This window comes from Oryx dammah, unplaced genomic scaffold (genome assembly GCF_014754425.2).
Source record: "Oryx dammah isolate SB20612 unplaced genomic scaffold, SCBI_Odam_1.1 HiC_scaffold_8, whole genome shotgun sequence".
NCBI lineage: Eukaryota > Metazoa > Chordata > Mammalia > Artiodactyla > Bovidae > Oryx > Oryx dammah.
Window position 1 is genome coordinate 32,922,323 of NW_024070192.1, and position 22,086 is coordinate 32,944,408.

A 22,086-nucleotide genomic window follows, 5' to 3' on the forward strand; every position below is an offset into this window, starting at 1 on the left:
AGGAGGAAGAGGGGGAGGGGGTACTAGGGTGCCAGAAAAACTTCCCTGAGAACTAAGATTCCTACTGATGCCAAGAACTAACTGGGAATTCCCAGAATGTTTCCTTTTGTTTTTTCCTCTTTAGCCTCTGTGCCCTTCACAGGACCCCTGGCATCTAACAAAAGCTGCCACAATTCTGTTTTCAAATGTTATGCAAATCATCCTCCCCCAGGGTCAAGGAGAAACTTAAGCAGAGAGCCAGAAAAAGAGGTGAGGGCTGCCCTGGCAGGGCCATCTATTAATAGAAGGCCGTGTGGTGGAGGCAGGGGCCCCAGAACAATCACAATGTCTCCTTAAGAAAGTACAACCTTGGGTGGCAGGGGGAAGCTGAGGTTCAGATTGTTTGGCTCCTATCATCAGCTATCAGAACTTCTGGGGAGGAGTGATGACCGGGCTTGTGTGTGTGTTTCCAGGCTGGCTTCCCGGCTGTTCTAAAGCCAAGGTTACACCACCCTGGAAGCCTTTGTCACCACTGCCTACTGCTCTGGGCAAAGGAGAGAAGTAACAGCTAAGGGGTCTAGGACTTCATTTAAAGTTTGTCTTTAGACTCCACCCTGGACTGAAAAATGTTGGTTGCCCTCGGAGCTAAGAACCAAGGGGAAATGGTATATTCCAAAAAGTATGTGCCTTTCCCTTGCCAAACTCCCAAAGGTAATAATAACAACAGCAGCAGCAATTATTTATAGAGTGCCTACTAGGGGCTTTCCAGGTGGCGCAGTGGTAAAGAATCCACCTGCCAAGGCAGGAGGTGTTCAATTCCTAAGGTAGGAAGAGCCCCTGGAGAAGGAAGTGGAAACCCACTCCAGTATTCTTGCCTAGGAAATCCAATGGACAGAGGAGCCTGGCGGGCTACAGCCCATGGGTCACAAAGAGTCAGACACGACTGAGGGACTGAGCACAGTGTGAGTGCCTACTATGTCCTACACACTTTCTAAGCTTTCACTCTCCTTTAGCCCCAAGAGGGAGGAACCACTGTGCCCATTTTGTAGATGCAAAAACAGGTTAAAATTTGCCCAAAGCCACTCTGGAGCCGGGATTTAATCCTGAGGGTGACCCCAGAAGCCACCCTCTCCTACATCTCAGGGCATGGCTCCTCTGATATGAGGAAGGCAGAAAATTCCACCTGGTGTTCTCTGCAGGCCTCTGGCCACTCTCCAGATTCAGTTTGAGGCAGGCTCTGAGCCTTGGGATCACAGTGGGGGCGCCTTCGAGGGCAGCTGTGATCCTGCATTTACGGGCTCTCTAGAGGCCCTTGGGGCAGGTTCTCTGGGCTGCAGTCAGTCCCCAATTCTCCCTGCTGCAGCCACTCCCTCTGATGCTAAAGCAGCAGAATCATGCTGATTCGGAGAAAGTCATGTGCTCTGACTCGGACACACAGCGACATCTCTGTCTTCCTACCCCAGGGCCTGACTTCATTGCATCTCCATGGGGACAGTTCTAGCCCTCTGCTCAGGCAGGTGTAAGATACCAAATAGACACTGACAGTCACTGTGCATTTGGGGTTAGAGATTGCCCCTCAACCCCCCATCTCAGCCACACACACACCAGAGCACCTCACTTCCTATGAACCACAATAGTATTCCTTGTCCCACGGAAGAACCAAACCTCTTTAAGCCTTCATCTGTACAATCCTCGTCAGCCTATTTCCAGGCACTTATGAGAATCCCTTTCATTACTCCTCTGTCTGCCCTGACAGAGTTTCAAGGGTTTTCTTTAACCACACTCTTCTCTGCCTGCAGCTGGATGCGTGCCCCTCAGACCCCCATGGTTTCTCCGCTTTGCTCTCCCTCTTTCGTTCTCCCTTTCATGGTGAAGATTGATCTCTGCCCTGTAGGTGCTGTGAAGCTCCCTGCTGCAGCTCTTTCATCTTTAGCCTGCCTCGTCTGCGGTATTTTAACAGGAGCACCTATAGGAGGACCTACCCCTTCTCCCTCCCCAGACATGGAAAGTTCTTTTCTGATTCGCTGGGTCCACTCATTTTCGGTCAATATTGGCCCATCCATTTCTGTTCTTCTTTGTTGATTTTACCTTCCCTGGGACCAGGCTGTCAAGCTTGTGAGGACAGGCACCCACCGTTTCATGTTTGAAACTACATCCCTAGGACCTGGGATAGTGTCAGGCAAACGGTGCTCAGTCAGTCGTGTCGAACTCTTTTATGACCCCATGGACTGTAGCCTACCAGGCTCCTCAGTCCATGGGATTCTCCAGGCAAGAATACTGGAGTGGGTAGCCATTCCCTTCTCCAAGGGATCTTCCTGACCCAGGGATCAAACCTGTGTCTCCTGCATTGGCAAGCAGATTCTTTACCACTGAGCCACCAGTCAGGCACACAGTGGAGGTTCAGTAAGTATCTGCAAAATTTGTTCAGCCCACCAATCCAACCTCCTTAACTATTCAAGTCATATCTCAACATAAATGCATTCGAGATGGGGAAAAGGAGGGAAAGGTGACATCCAAGAGCATCTCAGCTTGTCTTTCCTATAAGGAAGAAAAATTTTCCCAGGAGCCCCAGCTAGACTTCCTCTTCTTCTCACTGGCCCAAATCAGATTACATGGCCACATGTGGGAAATTCTGTACTTGGTTTTCCAGCTTCTGTAATTGCAGGCAGCTGGAGGAAAAAAGGGGGCCAGAAATGACTTGTGTGGTTAAACAACAGTGTCTTCCAGAAAAGCCTTCACAAAGAAACCACAAGACATCTGAATGAAGGCTGCTCAAGCCATCTCAGGCTGGGAAATTTTTAAAAACTGAGAAGAAAGGCACACTTCAGACTGAGTCCAAACATTCTGACTTAGACTGGAGCTAGACCTATCCTAGGAAAAAACCCCGGCTGGAAAGCACCTCTGCTGGAGGAAAAGCCCCTGTGTTCAAATGCATGGCCCTTGGCTCTGGTGTGCAGCCAGAAATTCCATACCAGGAACCCAGATGATGGGTTATACTGTGGAGCAGGCAGAAATGTGGCCGTATTATGCTAATAATGTGGCTTCATCAGTAGTTAGGGATCAAAAGCTAGTCTGCAACTCTCATCTCAAGTTAATCACATAAGCCCATCAACCTTGGATGTGATTACATCAGGAGTAAGGATAGAACTAAGGGACCAAGTCTACCTTCCCATCAAGAATATCCTTTTCCCAAACAAGCTGAGCTGTATCCTTTACCCAAGTTATGTAAACACTTGCTACCACCATTATTATGGGTCCAAGCATCTCATTTATGCTGACTCATGGGGCTTTGGGCTCCCACATACGGGAAGTTGGAAAGTGACAATTCAGTCAAAACAAAAATTTGGCATAATGCAGTAAAAAGGAAAAGAAAAATCCCAAACAAAGTCTCGTGTGTGTCTCCACACATGTGTTTGGAGAAAACATACCCATGCATAATGTTAAAAGGCTATCCTGGCCTGATGACATCCTAAGCCCAGGCCTGTCCGTGTACCTCTGACCCCATTCAAATGTTTCAAATCAGCAAGTGATTTTGGACACCCACAGTGTCTTTCTTTCATCTGGATGAGCTAAACCAAATTACTTTGGGGTTTTGTTTATTTGTTTTTGGCCACACTGCACGGCATGCAAGATCTTAGTTTCCCAACCAGGGATCAAACCTGTGCCCCTTGCAGTGGAAGCACAGAGTTTTAACCACTGGACTGCCGGGGAAGTCCCTAAACCAAGTTACTTTGTGAAGAGAACAGAATTCATCATTGTGCTGCTGTGTTTGGAGACATTTTCAGCAAGAGGAGAGCCAGCCTCTGCGACCTGAAATTTCATCCATCTATTCATCCAGTCATACACTCAGCCATCCAGCCACCTATCTACCTATCTTTTCAGATAGATAGTTGTGTATCTATGTATTCATCCATCCATACACCCATCCATTCATCCATCCATCCATTCAACAAAATGTCATCCATTTCCATGGGACTTTCACTATCCCCTCTTCTTCCTTGCCGCCTAGAAATGTACTTTCTCCCTGTTAGCCTTCTCTTTTCACAGCGAATGCCTTTCCCCTTCCTCATTTTGTGAAATCCTACTGATCCCGACAGTCCAGGTTCAATCTCTTTTGGAAGATGCTTCATAACTTAAGAGTCATCTGAACTCTTACGGTTCAGTTCAGTCACTCAGTTGTGTCTGACTCTTCGACCCCATGGACTGCAGCATGCCAGGCTTCCCTGTCCTTCACAAACTCCTGGAGCTTGCTCAAACTCATGTCCATCGAGCCAGTCCACTCAAGTCCATCGAGCCATCCAAACATCTAAACCTCTGTCTTCCCCTTATCCTCCTGCCTTCAATCTTTCCCAACATCAGGGTCTTTTCCAATGAGTCAGTTCTTCACATCAGGTGGCCGAGGTATTGGAGCTTCAGCTTCAGCATCAGTCCTTCCAATGACTATTCAGGACTGATTTCCTTGAGGATCGCCTGGTTTGCTCTCCTTGCAGTACAAGAGACTATCAAAAGTCTTATCCAACACCACAGTTCAAAAACATGAATTCTTGGCATTCAACTTTCCTTATAGTCCAACTCTTACATCCATACAGGACTGCTGGAAAAAACATAGCTTTGACCAGATGGACTTCTGTTGGCAAAGTAATGTCTCTGCTTTTTAATATGCTGTCTAGGTTGGTCATAGCCTTTCTTCCAAGGAGCAAATGTCTTTTAATTTCAAGGTTGCAGTCACCATCTGCAGTAATTTTAGAGCTCAAGAAAATAATCTGTCACTGTTTCCATTGTTTTCTCATCTATTTGCCATGAAGTGATGGGACCGGATGCCATGATCTTAGTTTTTTGGATGTTGAGTTTTAAGCCAACTTTTTCACTCTCCTCTTTCACTTTCATCAAGAGGCTCTTCAGTTCCTCTTCACTTTCTGCCATAAGGGTGGTGTCATCTGCATAACAGAGGTTATTGATATTTCTCCCAGCAATCTTGATGCCAGCTTGTGCTTCATCCGGCCCAGCATTTTGCATGATATACTCTACATATAAGTTAAATAAGCAAGGCAACAATATACAGCCTTGACATACCCCTTTCCCAATTTGGAACCAGCCTGTTGTTCCATGTCTGGTTCTAACTGATGCTTCTTGACCTGCATCAGATTTCTCAAGAGGCAGGTAAGGTGGTCTGGAATTTCCATCTCTTTAAGAATTTTCCAGTTTGTTGTGATCCACACAGTCAAAGGCTTTAGTATAGTCAATGAAGCAGAAGTAGATGTTTTTCTGGAATTCTCTTGCTTCTTCTATGATCCAGCAGATGTTGGTAATTTGATCTCTGGTTCCTCTGCCTTTTCTAAATCCAGCTTGAACATCTGGAAGTTTTCAGTTCATGTATTATTGAAGCCCAGCTTGGAGAATTTTCAGCATTATTTTGCTAGCATGTGAGATGAGTGCAATTGTGCAACAGTTTGACCATTCTTTGACATTGCCTTTCTTTGGGATTGGAATGAAAACTGACCTTTTCCAGTCCTGTGGTCACTGCTGAGTTTTCCAAATTTGCTGGCATATCGAGTGCAGCACTTTGACAGCATTATCTTTCAAGATTTGAAATAGCTCAGCTGGAATTCTATCACCTCCACTAGCTTTGTTCATAGTGATGCTTCCTAAGGCCCACTGGACTTCACATTCCAGGATGTCTGGCTCTAGGTGAGTGATCACACCATCATGATTATCTGGATCATGGAGATCTTTTCTGTATGGTTCTTCTGTGTATTCTTGCCAACACTTCTTAATATCTTCTGCTTCTGTTAGGTCCATACCATTTCTGTCCTTTATTGTGCCCATCTTTGCGTGAAATGTTCCCTTGGTATCTCTAATTTTCTTGAAGAGATCTCTAGTCTTTCCCATTCTATTGTTTTCCTCTGTTTCTTTGCACTGATCACTTAGGAAGGCTTTCTTATCTCTCCTTGCTATTCTTTGGAAGTCTGCATTCAGATGGATATATCTTTCTTATTCTCCTTTCTTATGGTAATTCTTGTGGTACTTATGTCTTATATTCCTCTCTTATTATGTAATAAATTATTGCCTTCAACATTTTTGCACTGTGGGATGGGGCTGGGTGGGAGGGAGGTTCAAGAGGGAGGGAATATATGTACACGTATAGCTGATTCACTCTGCTGTACAGCATAAACTAATCCAACACTGTAAAACAATTATCCTCCAATAAAAAAATAATACATGGAAAAAATTTTCTGCACTGCTGTATTGCACTGCTCTTGTCTCTTGTGATTGACACATTTGTTTTATTTTTTTATCTCCCCAAGTAAATTGTAAACTCTGTGAGAAGAGAGACTATGGTTTTTACTTCTTTGCCACCTCCCTCCACAGCTGGCCTTTTGCATAGCATTATGCAAATTGTAGGCACTCAACAAATATACTTTGATTGGTTACTCAGTTTTGTCTGTGAAGTAGGGATAATGTTTGTGTTACAGGAATTCTGGGAGGATTAACTGAGACAGTGTGTGTTAAAGAGCTTCTTAAACTGCAAAGTCCAAAAGACATTATTACTGTAATAATCACTTAATTTTTAATAAAATAATAAGTTAATAGCCATATGCTGGGTTATCTACAATCTGGAAGACCAAGGATGTACCCCATAAACATTTCACTAGTACTTATAGAATCATTAGGTCCTACACAAGATACAAGAGCTACAAGGAGGATGGAACATAGTAGTAGCCTTCAAGGAATTCCTATTTTAGCAAAGGAGCAAAAACAGAAGTTCCTGCCATTGTGTGCGAGGCTACAGAAAGCTCTATAATACAGACACAAAGTGCTTGGAGACACTTCAAGGATTCATTTATCCTGCCTGGGGCATGAAGAAAAACTTCAAACATGAGCTGTCACTTGAGCCGACCCTGGGAGGTGAATAAAAGTCCAGTAGATGGAGAAAGAGGACAAGAACATCCTAGGGAAGAAAAAGAGTAGAAGTGCGGGGTGTTTGTGGAAGAGGACACAGGATTATCTGATTACAACCTAAGAACTTTGTGAACCGTGTTAAGGAACATGAACTTGATTCCAAAGGCAATGCAAAAACCACAGAGAAGGGAAATGATTAGACTTGTATTCTGGCTAAATGGCTATCAGGGACAATGCTTTCCACTGCAAATAACAGACATTCAATGAAAACTACCTTAAACAATAAGGACATTGATCATCTTACTGGAAATAAAGGGCAGGCAAGCTACAGGCATGGTACAACCAGCCCCACAAACACCTCCAAATCTCTCCAAGTCTCCACTGTGCAAACACTAGTTATTGCCTTTCCCTGGGGTGGCTGCCAAAAGGCAGTGCCAGTAACACATTCAGGCACAAATAAACCCTAAAGCATCTTCCCTACAGGTACCCCTCCCCTCATCTCATTGGGTCACATGGCCCTGTCAGAGGAGAGAGGCACGTGCCATGCCTGGCTTGGGCCAGTCATCTGAGCTGGAATGATACTGGAGCACCCACCATGATGTCCACCACAAAGAGCCTTGCTGCCAGCTTGCAGATGGGCTCCAAGGGGAGACTGAAAACAGGGAGACCCACTGAGGAGCAGTGCAAGATGGAAATTATACTCAGTATTTTATAATAACCTATCCTGTGGTCGTGTGAGTGGATGTGAGAGTTGGACTGTGAAGAAGGCTGAGCGCCGAAGAGTTGATGCGTTTGAACTGTGGTGTTGGAGAAGACTCTTGAGAGTCCCTTGGACTGCAAGGAGATCCAACCAGTCCATTCTGAAGGAGATCAACCCTGGGATTTCTTTGGAGGGAATGATGCTAAAGCTGAAGCTCCAATACTTCGGCCACCTCATGAGAAGAGTTGACTCATTGGGAAAGACTCTGATGCTGGGAGGGACTGGGAGCAGGAGGAGAAGGGGATGACAGAGGATGAGATGGCTGGATGGCATCACGGACTCGATGGACGCGAGTCTGAGTGAACTCCGGGAGTTGGTGATGGACAGGGAGGCCTGGCGTGCTGCAGTTCATGGGGTCACAGAGAGCCGGACACGACTGAACGACTGGACTGAACTGAGCTGAGATACATAACTGAATCACTATGCTGTACACCTGAAACTAACATGACACTGTAAATCAACTCAAACTTCAAGAAAAAGGGAGACAGAAAGAAAGGAAGGAAAAAAATATATGTCAAATGCTAACGTGGACTTTGGTGGTTTTTTGGCTGCTCAAATGTGAGGCAGAGTCCTACAGTAACTAGATAAGTAGAAAATTCTGGATCTTCCTCTTCCAGCCTCCCGTGAAGCTCAAGCGTGGCTGGTGACTTAGACTGTCAATCAGATGCACATGCTTCTAGGCTTTGACATGAGGGGAGGGAGGGAATTGAAGCTAGGAAAGAGGAACGGAGTAGGACAGGGGTACCAGTCTTGACTTCCAATGTCCAGGCCAGAGGGCTCAGCAGTGCAGGCTCTGATCTCAGGAATTTAGTGGTGCCAACAGCATTCTTTTTTACTGAAATAGTTCTGTGTCATGATCCACTTTTGCTGTTCTCTCACTACAAAGGCCTGCTTTATTCCTATTTGTCTATATATTCAATTAAAATTAATTTTTAAAAATCATTGCTTCTCTATCATATAAGCAACACATAACCTTGGAAAATGAGAAAATACAAATAAACAAAAGATAAATTTAAAAATTCTCACAACCCACCACCCAGTCATAATCATTGTAAACATATTCTTCCAGACTATTTTATCTGCTTATTATATTGTCTTCTCTATCAGTTGTTTAATAGTCCACGTATGGTATATATCTAACCAGTACCGTCTGGATGGGTTGTGTACAGCTGTGTTTTGTTTTGCTATTATAAACAATGCTTTGACAAACCTCCTTATACATCTGTCTCTGCACATTTCTCTGATGGTTTCTTTTATTTCCAGCTTTATTGAGATATAAATAGACATATAACATTGTGTGAGTCTAAGGTGTTCAACATGTTGATTTTCATTTGCTACACTTGCATCACTACGAACAAAGCTAGTGGAGGTGATGGAATTCCAGTTGAGCTGTTTCAAATCCTGAAAGATGATGCTGTGAAAGTGCTGCACTCAATATGCCAGCAAATTTGGAAACCTCAGCAGTGGCCACAGGACTGGAAAAGGTCAGTTTTCATTCCAATCCCAAAGAAAGGCAACGCCAAAGAATGCTCAAACTACCGCACAATTGCACTCATCTTACACGCTAGTAAAGTAATGCTCAAAATTCTCCAAGCCAGGCTTCAGCAATATGTAAACCGTGAACTTCCTGATGTTCAAGCTGGTTTTAGAAAAGGCAGAGGAACCAGAGATCAAATTGCCAACATCCGCTGGATCATGGAAAAAGCAAGAGAGTTCCAGAAAAACATCTATTTCTGCTTTATTGACTATGCCAAAGCCTTTGACTGTGTGGATCACAAGAAACTGTGGAAAATTCTGAAAGAGATGGGAATACCAGACCACCTAACCTGCCTCTTGAGAAATCTGTATGCAGGTCAGGAAGCAACAGTTAGAACTGGACATGGAACAACAGACTGGTTCCAAATAGGAAAAGGAGTACATCAAGGCTGTATATTGTCACCCTGCTTATTTAACTTATATGCAGAGTACATCATGAGAAACGCTGGACTGGAAGAAACACAAGCTGGAATCAAGATTGCCGGGAGAAATATCAATAACCTCAGATATGCAGATGACACCACCCTTATGGCAGAAAGTGAAGAGGAGCTAAAAAGCCTCTTGATGAATGTGAAAGAGGAGAGTGAAAAAGTTGGCTTAAAGCTCAACATTCAGAAAATGAAGATCATGGCATCCAGTCCCATCACTTCATGGGAAATAGATGGGGAAACAGTGGAAACAGTGTCAGACTTTATTTTTGGGGGCTCCAGAATCACCGCAGATGGTGACTGCAGCCACGAAATTAAAAGACACTTACTCCTTGGAAGAAAAGTTATGACCAACCTAAATAGCATATTCAAAAGCTGGGACATTACTTTGCCGACTAAGGTCCGTCTAGTCAAGGCTATGGTTTTTCCTGTGGTCATGTATGGATGTGAGAGTTGGACTGTGAAGAATGCTGAGCGCCGAAGAGTTGATGCTTTTGAACTGTGGTGTTGGAGAAGACTCTTGAGAGTCCCTTGGACTGCAAGGAGATCCAACCAGTCCATTCTGAAGGAGATCAACGCTGGGATTTCTTTGGAGGGAATGATGCTGAAGCTGAAACTCCAGCACTTTGGCCACCTCATGTGAAGAGTTGACTCATTGGAAAAGACTCTGATGCTGGGAGGGATTGGGGGCAGTAGGAGAAGGGGACGACCGAAGATGGGATGGCTGGATAGCATCACGGACTCGACGGACATGAGTCTGAGTGAACTCTGGGAGATGGTGATGGACAGGGAGGCCTGGCGTGCTGCGATTCATGGGGTCGCAAAGAGTCGGACACGACTGAGCGACTGAACTGAACTGAACTGAACTGAACTGAACACTTACATATTGCAAAATGATGATCATCATAGTATTGGCCGACACCTCTGTCCCATCACATAGGTACCATTTCTTTTTTGTGGGGAGAAAATTTCCAATCTGCTTTTCTTGGCAACTTTCAAATATGTGATACAGTATCATCAGCTATAATCACCATGCTGTACATGAGATCTGAAGAACTTGGTAATCTTATAACTGGATGTTTGTACCCTTCAGTCAGTATCTTCCTGTTCCTTACACCTCCCACCAGCCCCTGGGAACCACCACTCTACTCTGATTCCCTGAATTCAACTTTTTTAGATTCTCTGTGTCAGTGAGATCAAGCAGCATTTGTCTTTCTCTATCCGACTTATTTCACTTAGCATATCTGATGATTTCTTAATAATTCCTAGAGGTTGAATTGCTGGATCAAAAGACATGCATTTCCTTGTGAGGCTTTTCATTACTTATCACCAACTTACCCTCCAGAACCAATGTACACTTCTATTGGTGGATTACAAAAGGTTTTAGGCTCCTGGAATTTTCACATGTGAGCCTGCCAAGCCAGGTGTCTACAAGTAGTCATTGGTTTTAAGCTCAATGAAGTACTGTCTTTGTATTTCTATAATTGTGTTTCATTGACTCTAGCTTCTTATTTCCACCTGTTGAGATGATTACGTTAGCCACCCCATCTTGACTCCTGAGCACCAGGGCTCTTGAGATCTTGCATCAAGTGGGGGGTCGCTCATGAATCCTGCTTTCACATCACCTGCAAATCTGATGGCGTCCCTGCCATGTTCTCACCTGAGCTATAGATAACATTGTTGGGTAGGACAGAACCAAGAGCTGGCAATCTGTTGATGTGCCTCCAGCCAGAGATAATCATCTACACACCTACCCAAAAGCTCTGGTGACAGCCTGTATCATGCCTGGTCCTTCTCAAGGACCCGCCCACAGTCCAGCAACAGATGAGATATAACACTCACATAGCAGGATGAGGCCCAGCCCTGCAGGCAGAGTCTCTTCTGCTCAGACCCAAGGTGTGGCAGGAGTTAAATGTTATTAATACTATGCTTGCATCCATGTTCTCACTACCATGATGAAGCAGATGTTTGCCATATTTGTCTCAGATAATTTTCTTGAGGAAACAAGGTGTCTCAAACACAGCTGAAACCCCACTTCCATCCCCCAAAGAAGGAGCGATAGAATTCCTTTGCATTGGGTATTTTTAGTGCACTTACATGCATCCATAGACAGTACACATTACTGAGGTTTTTTTAATCTGAAAATTTTGTAAATCGGCGCAGCCACTATGGAAGTCAGCATAGAGATTCCTTTAAAAAGATGAAGAACAGAGCTGCTGCATGATACAACTATCCCACTTCTGGGTATTTATCCCAAGGATGCAAAGACACTAATTCGAAAAGATACGTGTGCACCAATGGTCACTGAAGCATTGTTTACAATAGTCAAGATAAGGAAACAATTTAAGTGTCCATCACATGAATGGAGAAAGAAGATGTGGTACACACACACTATGGAATACTGCTGCTGCTGCTAAGTCGCTTCAGTCGTGTCTGACTCCGTGACCCCATAGACGGCAGCCCATCAAGCTCCCCCGTCCCTGGGATTCTCCAGGCAAGAACATTGGAGTAGGTTGCCATTTCCTTCTCCAATGCATGAAAGTGAAAAGTGAAAGTGAAGTCGCTCAGTCGTGTCTGACTCTTAGCCACCCCATGGACTGCAGCCCACCAGGCTCCTCCCTCCATGGGATTTTCCAGGCAAGAGTACTGGAGTGGGGTGCCATTGCCTTCTCCGGGGAGAACATTATACGGAGCCATCAAATCCCTCAGATACTTTTAAAATCCCCTGTTAGTAGTTTAGCCAAATCTACTAAAATCACACAGCAATGAGCCCTTTACTTTTTCCTAATAGTATGATCACAAAGCACTGAAGAAAAAATTACTGTGATCGAAACATAATGACTGAAGACAAATGGGTTCAGTTATTCTTTTAAAATCTAACAGTTGTTAATATTGTTTTAAAAACATCAGGTTTTAGATTTAAGTCTCTTACACAAAACTGATGATTCTATTATGTCAGAGATGGATTAGAAAAATGCAAGAATTTAGTGCCTACATCCACTCTCATAGTCCTGTCTGGGAAACGATTCCCGTCCACCTATGGAATACTACTGGGCCGAAGAAAAGATAAAAATCCTGCCAGCTGTGACAACACAAGTGGGCCTTGAGGGTATTATACTCAAGTGAACTACGTCAGATGGAGAAAGACAAATACCATATGATTTCACTTTTATATGGAATATAGCAAAGAGAAAAAACAAAGGAAGTGAACAAACAAAAGCAAACACATACATTCAGAGAACAGAGTAGCCCTTATCAGAGGGGAAGGGGCAGCAGGGAGGGAAAAGTGGGTAAAGAAAGGTAACGGTATGGAAACTAAAGTTTTGGTGGTGAGCATGCTGTAGGGTATAAAGAACTAGAAACATAATGTTGGACACGTGAAACATACAATGTTACCTCAATAAAAATAAATTAATTGTAGAGCAGAAACCAACACAACATTGTAAAGCAATTATCTTCCAATTAAAAATAAATGTTAATAATTTTAAAACGCTAAAAAGATTTTAAAAGAGAATTTGTTGGGCATTTTTCAGTTTGAAGATTTTGTTCTTGTTCCTGACAAAGGCCAGGGAAAAATGATCATCAATACTGCTGACACAGTGACCTTATCCCTAAATGCCTCTTTGATTGCTCCAAATGTTGGAATAGGATGTAGACACCCGTCATTCCTCTTCGTGGGTCAGCATCTGGACCGTTTCTCTAGGTCTTGAGAACTCCACACCCCCATAAATCAGCACAGAGCTGATCATTGTTGACACCAACTCCCCAGCCTCCTCTGAAGCAAGGATATGGGCATGTAACCCAGAGCCTGCTGATCAGAGACAGGCCTCTTAGACTTTGAATGCAAAGAATCACCAGCAACTACGGAGAGTGCTTCTCAAACCTTAGTCTCTTCAAGAATTACCCTGAAGTCCTGCTGACATGCAGATGGCTGGGTCCCACCCTGAGAGAGTCTGACTCAGTAGGTCTGGGATAGAACCTGGGAATCTGCATTTCTAATGCTCCCAGGAACACAGCCGTGTTTGAGTTTGAGCACCCTCTGTAATGAGGGCTGTGGTTCCCAGGGGAGAGTTCAGGTCCTAGGGCAGCAGAACTAACCCCGCACCCAGCATCAGCAGGGAAAACTGGGCTAGCTCTGCAGCGGAATTTGAGCACTGTTTCTCTCTGGGGGGCTGCCGCCACAGTCCTCCTGTCCTCCTGGCAATACTATGAGCTGCTCTGGTCCCTTTAAGTAGACTGTCTTGCTGCTCAAACTGGCCAGAGTCAGTTTCTGGTTAGCTGCAACTAGGACCGTTAACTGATCTAGTAGCCATTTTATTGTCTTTTAAATTTTTCTTTGAACCCTAAACCAGGGGTTCCCAACCTCCAGGATCTACTGCTTGATGACCTGAGGTAGAACTCATGTGATAATAATAATAGAAATAAAGTGCACAATAAATGTAACGCTCTTGAATCATCCCCAAACTACTCCCCCACCCCAGTCTGTGGAAAAATTGTCTTTCATGGGACCAGTCCCTCCCGCCAAAAAGGCTGGGGACCACTGCCCTAAACCACTCCCACCTTTAGCCTTCCTGACGTTATTGTTCCAATCTGTACTCACAGTACTGCATCCCTGGGATCTAGGCCACTTAATTCATCTTTGGTACACATCTGTTAAAAATTACGATTTTCTTATTTCCAGAATAATGTATGCTTATTATAAACATATTTGGAAAACACCGAGAAGCTCATAGAAGCAAATTCACAATTATCTTTAATCCCACCACCAGAGACAACCATTATGAGTGTTTTGTTATATTACTTTCAGTTTTTTTCTATATACACACAGGTTTTATATATTTGAGATGATACAGTACACACAGGTTTTTTTTTATAATTTTTTCATTCCAACAATATAAGTAAACATTTCCCCAGTCAAAAAATATTGCACAATATAATTTGCAATAGCAACATAGCATTCCAGCATATGACGTGCTGCAATTTATTCAACTAACCCTTGCTATTTGACCTATATATAGGTTGATTCAATTTTTCAGTAATATAAGTAACACTGCCAACTTCTGATTCAAAATAGCACATGGTGAGCAATTCTGTCTATAACCTCTCCAAATTCTCTAAATTTCATTCATCCAACAAATATTTCTTGGGCGTGTACCATGTGTCATGCACTGTTCTAGTTGCTGAGGATAAAGAAATGAACAAAAAAAGACAAAATTATCTTACCTTCACTGTAGCTGTCATTCCAGGAGGATGAATAGTAATGATACTACATGTCAATAATATACTCACAAACATACAATACACTAGTAATATGCCAACAATAAAATATGAGGGCAACTACCACTTATTAAATATTTGCCATCTGTCAAACATTATGCTAAGCCCTTTCTGTGTAATAAATCCACAGATGCTGTTATTATCTCCATTTTTCAGAAAAGGCCATGGGCATTCTCACTTTCTCCTGCCTGCCCCCTCCCTTAACCGAGGAAGATCTGGTATTGAATCAGTTAAGTCGGACCCCCTTCTCAAAGAGGAGCGAGAGGAAGATGCCACCCCACAGAGCTGTGGAATCCCAAGTGAGAGCCTGTTTTAATCAAAGAAATGTACCAGGATCTGCACTGATCAAGCCTCACTTCAGCTGTAGCCTGGGTAGGAAAAGGGACCAGTGTCTCCCATGAGACCACGGGTGACTTGCCTTCTAACTGCTGACAAGTATTAGATCATGTGTTAGTCAGAGCAACAAAACCAGAGACTTCCCTAGTGGTCCATTGGTTAACAATTCACCTTCCAATGAAGGGGACACGGGTTCAATACCTGGTCAGGGAACTAAGATCCCACCTCCAGCTCTTCTACTGAGCCCACGTCACAACAAAAGATCCCGAATGCATGCCACAACTAAGACCCAACACAGCCAGATTTTTTTTAAAAAGAGAGCGAGAACAAAATCAGCATGGGGTCCACGAAAAAGTCCAGACGGGAACAACAACGACAAAGAAAGCAGATGCATTATTATAAGGCCCAAAGGAAGAGCAAGCCACTGATAACCATCCATTGCTGCATCAGTAGGAAAATGCCAGGAAATTTTTTGCATCCACCAGAGGATAGAAGAAAACATGACTTTGTGAAATATAGGATTACAAGGGAAAACAGACTCAGGTGAAAAGAAGGAGCAAGATAAATAAAAGTAGCATTAAGGGATTGATAAAGGAGGAATATAAGGAAACTAAAAACAATAGCAGATTAAAGCTCATATCCCCACTCCCTTTTACAAATGGTAGAATTGATGTTACCAAAAATGTTCATTAATCAGACAATACCACACACTGGTGAAAACCTGAAGCGATTGGAATTTTCCCACCTTCCTCGTAAGAAAAATTGTAGCACAGAAGATGCACGTAGCCTACAACCTGGCAATTCCACTGCCAGGCAGACACATGAGGGCAATGGTTCCAAACCCGCTTTCTAACACCCACATGCCGGTCAGACCCTATACCAGTTAAGCCAGAATGCCTTGGGTGGTGGTGAGGGGGGATGAGCCACACATCAATAGGCTGTTGTTGTGTTAATTCCCACGTAATTCCAATGTGCAGTCAAGTTTGGGAATGACTGTTCTAGAGAAATCCTTATGTGTGTGTGCAGAGGATGGCATATACTAGAATGTGAACTGCAGCATTCTTTGTAATCGCAAGAATCCAGAAATTTCCCACTGTCCATGGGCAGAATTGATACAATGGGGTGCATTCACACAAGGAAACACTACAGCACCATAAAAACTAATTGCATGGATGACTCTCAGACGTGAAGATGGGAAGGGAGAAGCAATGCACAGAAGAGCGTGTGTAACTTGAGTGCATTTGCATAAGAAAACATGCATTAACTAGACAATGTAAAAAGATATGCATGTTCTTGGTATCAATAAGACTATAAAGAAATGCAAGGGAATGATAACCGTAAGTTTCAGGACAGAGGTGACGGGGAGGAGCATCTAAGATACTGTTCGATTTTAAACTGATGATGGTAGCCTATTTGTTATATGTATGTTGTGAGTATTATTTTGTCTGCTTTAATTATTTAGTTAATTATTTTATTTTAAAAAATTTTAAAGGGGAATATTCCTGTGTAGGGACCAACCTGAAAATTTTTTTCAAAATTCAGAGAAAAAAGGACAAAGAAACAAAAAAATGATGAGAGAAAAGCGCATCTGTGGAGGACACTGGATGGCCATATTGATGCCTTTTATTATTATTATTATTATTCTGTAACATTCCCAGGTGGCTCAGCAGTAAAGAACCTGCCTGCCAGTGCAGGAGATGCGGGTTCAGTTCCTGGGTCAGGAAGATGCCCTGGAGAAAGAAATGGCAACCCACTCCAGTACTCTTGCTTGGAAAATCCCATGGACAGAGGAGCCTGGTGGGCTACAGTCCACGGGTTTGCAAAGAGTCGGACACGACTGAGCAACTAAGCAGAGATGAATGCACGGCATCTTACATAAAAACAGGAATCTTTTGGCCAACCCAACATATGCAAAGAAGGTGGAAACATTTTCTTAAGATCTCACCACTTGTGGAAACATTTTCTTAAGATCTCACCACTTAAAAATGAGATTTTCATAAACGATGAGGATAAGAACTCCCAGAATCAGAAACTATGAATAGAAAGATGTTCCTAAGTACAAATACAAGTACAAACATAAAACAGCATTAAGATTATTGGGTAAATGTGTTGGCATAAGTTGATTGTATCTAACTCTTTGCTCCTGGCCTTGAATGCTTCGTTAGGCAAACTCCTGGAAGTAGAATTACTGACACCTAAATAGATGTTCAAAAAGTAGTTGTTAAAAGCATAAATGGACAGAGAAGATTCCATAAAAGTGACATTCATACAGAAGAAAATTCTGTAAAACCATAGTGTCAGAATTTAATTTTGAAGGGTGGACTAAGACATGACTTTTATCTGCCTTTTCACTTAGTCTACGTGTGTGTGTGTGTTTTTTTTCTTTCCAACAATGAATACATGTTACTTATATAATAAAAACAAAATGTGATTTTATAAGCAGGTGTATCAAGGGTAATTGCAGCAAGGACCTTTCCTGGGTCTTTCCCGGAAAAGCTCATGCGGTAAAAGCAACCTGCCTAATTTTAAAAGACTAAGATAAAAGAGAGCTTGATTTTCAGCCAGATCCTCACAGTGGATAGCAACCTCATCATAGTTACCAGCCTCTCTCCACCCTAGCATCCATGTCTCTGGGTATTCACGCCCTTAGGTAGCTCCCCTCCCAGTTATGAGAGTTGGTCTATGAAACCCACAGAATATGACAGAAGAGATGTTATTAGGTTTTGAAAGACACTTCCATCTTGGTCCTTCTCTCTCTTTTGAATCAGCTGGTCTGGGGGAACCAGCTGCCAGGTCATGAGCAGCCCTGTGGAGAGGCCCACGCGGGAAAGAAGTGAGCCTCTTGCCAATGAGTATGCGGGCACACCATCTTGGAAGTGGCTTCCCACCCCAGTCAAGCCTTCAGGTGATGAAGCTCAGCTGAGATTCTGATGGGGACCACACAAGACACCTGGAGTCAGAACCACCCAGTTAACCCTCAAAAATTATGTGGACTAATAATGGTTTATTGTTTTCAGCTGCTGCATTTTGGGGTCATTTGATCTGCAGCAATGGATAACCAGTGTACCCTTTATGAACTGAGTTACTAACTTTCAGCACCAGGGAGAAGTAAGGGAAAGGGTGTGGGGTGGAGAAAGGGAGGTGAAGACCTTGGACAGAGACACACTGGCGGGCCTTGGCTGCACCAAGCCTCAAGGACGAATCCTACCTGGTACCCCATACCAGTGGGGCCAGCCCAGTACACAGCCACCAGTGGACGCTGAAGGCTAGTCAAGCAGAGAAGCATAGCCTGGCAAAGAAAGGAGGGGTCCTCCTTCTCCACTTTCCACGGGAGATCCTCAGAGCTGGCACGGGGGCTTCAGGGAGGAGGGAAAGGGGCCTTAATAAGCAAAGTCATCTTCTGCTCCCCGAGCCCAGGGCAAAGAGGCTCTCAATTGACATGCGATGGAAGATGACAACATCTGAACATGATGGCACATTTCCGACTCTTAGTTGATGCTGCTGCTGCTACTGCTGCTAAGTCGCTTCAGTCGTGTCCGGCTCTGTGAGACCCCATAGATGGCAGCCCACCAGGATCCTCTGTCCCTGGGATTTTCCATCCAAGAACACTGGAGTGGGTTGTCATTTCCTTCTCCAACGCATGCATGCACGCTAAGTCGCTTCAGTCGTGTCCGACTCTGTGCGACCCCATGGGCAGCAGCCCACCAGGCGCCTCTGTCCACAGGATTCTCTAGGCAAGAATACTGGAGTGGGTTGCTATTTCCTTCTCCTTCCTTGAAATGAAACTATTTTCAACTAGAAGTGGCTGGGCAGAGCTGATGTTTATAAGATTGGCCTAACTTCAGTTTTTCCACTGCTGAGTATGAATAGGGTTTTTTTTGTTTGTTTGTTTGTTTTGAGAAAAAAAGGAAGTAAGTTATAAAAATAAAGCCAACCTCGCTGGTACATGGCTAAGTGGTTCAATCAGAGCAGGGAAGTAAATGAATGATGAGACCTGCGATACATATGCTGCTTCCTCTTGAGTGATATAAGCTGGTCAAGGTCCCCATGTGGATGTGCAGCACACTTTCAAGACCTTTTACCGTTACCACTGCAGATATTTTGAAATTGCTTAGACTCTCCTGCCCTTATAAATATTGTTCCTTCCTAGACCAGCTGCCCAACAAAAGTTTCTGTGTTGATGGACAAAGTTCTCTATCCACACTTTCCAATAAGATAGCCACTAACCACACAGTTATCTATAGAACCAGTATCTTAATAGCCGCTACCACATCTGTGCTCTGACTCTTTGAGAACACATGAACTGCAGTTCACCAGGCTCCTTTGTCCATGGGATTTTCCAGGCAAGAATACTGGAGTGGGTTGCCATTCCCTGATCTTCCTGACCCAGGGATCGAACCTGTGTCTCCTGCATTGGCAGGCAGATTCTTTACCGCTGAGCCACCTGGGAAGCTCTTTGATAGCCACTAACCAAGGCCTATCAACCCCTTGAAAGGCGGCCATCAACTGAGGGATGGACTTTCAAATTGTATTTCATTTTAATGGATGTAAATGTAAATAACCACAAGGGCTTAGTGGTCCTTCATTGACAATGCAGTTTGAGATGATGTAAACAAGTCTTTTTTTTTTTTTTTTTTTTAACTTTTTGGTTGCCTTGGGTCTTCATCACTGTGCACAGGATTTCTCTAGCTGCAGTGAGTTGGGGCTACTCTCCACTGCGGTGCACAGGCTTCTCGATGCAGTGGCTTCTCTTGCAGCAGAACATGGGCTCTAGGTGCATGGGCTTCGGCAGCTGCAGCATGAAGGCTCAGTAGTTTGGCTGACCCAGGTCTTAGTTGCAGCATGCACGGGATCTTCAATCCTGACTGTGGCATGTGGAATCTTTAGTCGTGGCATGTGGGATCTAGTTCCCTGACCAGAGCCAGAACCTGGGCCCCCTGCATTGGGAGCTCGAATCTCAGCCCCTGGACCACCTTCTCATTCTGGGAAGTCCCAGAATCAAATACAGAAAGTGTTTACAACAATATTTACACCAGGAAATTTTGAGCACAGACTGGATATCTGATACTCTTTAAGAGTTACTAAAATTTCATACTGAAGTATTTACAGATAAAATAATGTTAATTCTAACTTTGGAGAAGGAGATAGCAACCCACTCCAGTATTCTTACCTGGGAAATCCCATGGACAAAGGAGCCTGGTAGGCTACAATCCATGGGGTCACAGAGTTGGACACAACTTAATGACTAAACAACAACATATGCAACTTGCTTTAGATAAGGGGAGTGGGGAGTGGATAGAGGAAACAAGGTGGGTTGAAAATTGGAGGGTTTTTTTGGTTTGAGGAGAGTTGCTGTTTGGTTGATATTAACAAATGTAGAAGCTGGGCAATGGGTGTACAGGCCTCCCTTAGATTAGTCTCATTACATTTTTTTTTTAATTTTGAAAACTTTAAAAGTTTTTACTAATAAACACTGAATTGTGCACTTTAAAAAAAAAAAGAGTTTTTAACAAAATGGGAAACTGCTCTCATCATAATATCCACTGGAAGGAAAAAAGCATTCTACAAAATGATAAATATACCATCAAATGGGGAATTGATACCCATGGAATGAAAGACATAGCACACTGTAGTGGCTAGGATCCCGATGGCTGAGTTCAGATTCTATGATACCCACTTGGCTCAGCAAATTTTTTTAGTTTCGATAAACCTCAGTCTCCTCATCTACAAAATGAGGCTCATACAAGAATGGATCTCTTAAAACTGCTGCAGAGATTAAATGAGCCTATTGATGAGATAATCAGCCAGTATCTGGCACACAAGTCCCATCATCACATCTGGAAATAGATTGATCAGCCGTTGCCGTTGGACCACCGTATTATCCAATTTTCCATAAAAGAGATGCCTTCCCTTTATAGTCAAAGGGGAAAATAACAAAACAGCTTCTTCTGTTATTACATCTGTGTTCTGAGAAACTGTTAGCAAAGTAAGCTGATAATTTATCAGATGTTCTAAACTTCAGCCAAAGTAGAATTCCGGTTTACGTTTTCGATAAGTGGAATTCCCTGTGAACACCCTGTTTTGTGGCCTTTTCTACAAGACTAATTATCAAAAGCATCTTCTGGAAGTTTCCTCTGGTCTAGGGTGGGGGTGGAGAGGGGAGTGTGGACTTGTTTCTGTGGTTCTCATTCTTGACCACAAAGCTCTCCACACTGGTGGAAAGACCTTCTTTGCTAATAATGCATACATAATTTCCCCTTTCTATTAGATTTGCATTTTTAAAGCAGTATATATCCTTCCATTGTCACTTTCTAGTTAGGAATCCCCTCCAAACCGAGAGTGATGCTAATGAAATTTTCTTTGTCTTCTTCCAGTAACATGGAAATCTTGCCTTATCCATTCCCTTACCCTTTACATTGGGAGATAGACATGAAAGGCCATAAATAAAGTCTGGACCAGCTGTCTTTATTTTTGCTCAAGAATAATAGCACTGTGTCTGTTACCCTGTTTCTACCTATATCACAAAGGCTGTTTTCCATTTTCTCCTATCAGTGGTAGCAAGTTCACAGAAACTATCCTAAACCAGAGACAGAGCAGGAGAGAGAATATTGGCTCACATAACTGAGAAGTCCAAGGGGTAGGCTTAGCTGCAAACATGGTTTAATCCAGGGTTTCTAATGTTTTCAGGAATATCTCTCTCCATCATGAGGCTCCACTTTCTGCTATATTGACTTCCCTCTCAGATTCAGTAAGATAAGGTAGCATTCAGCAGCTCCAAGTTTATAATCAACCATCTCAGCCACTCTAAGCAAGAAAGACTTCCCTGGTGGTGCAGTAGTTAAGACTCCGTGCTTCCAATGCAGGGGAAAG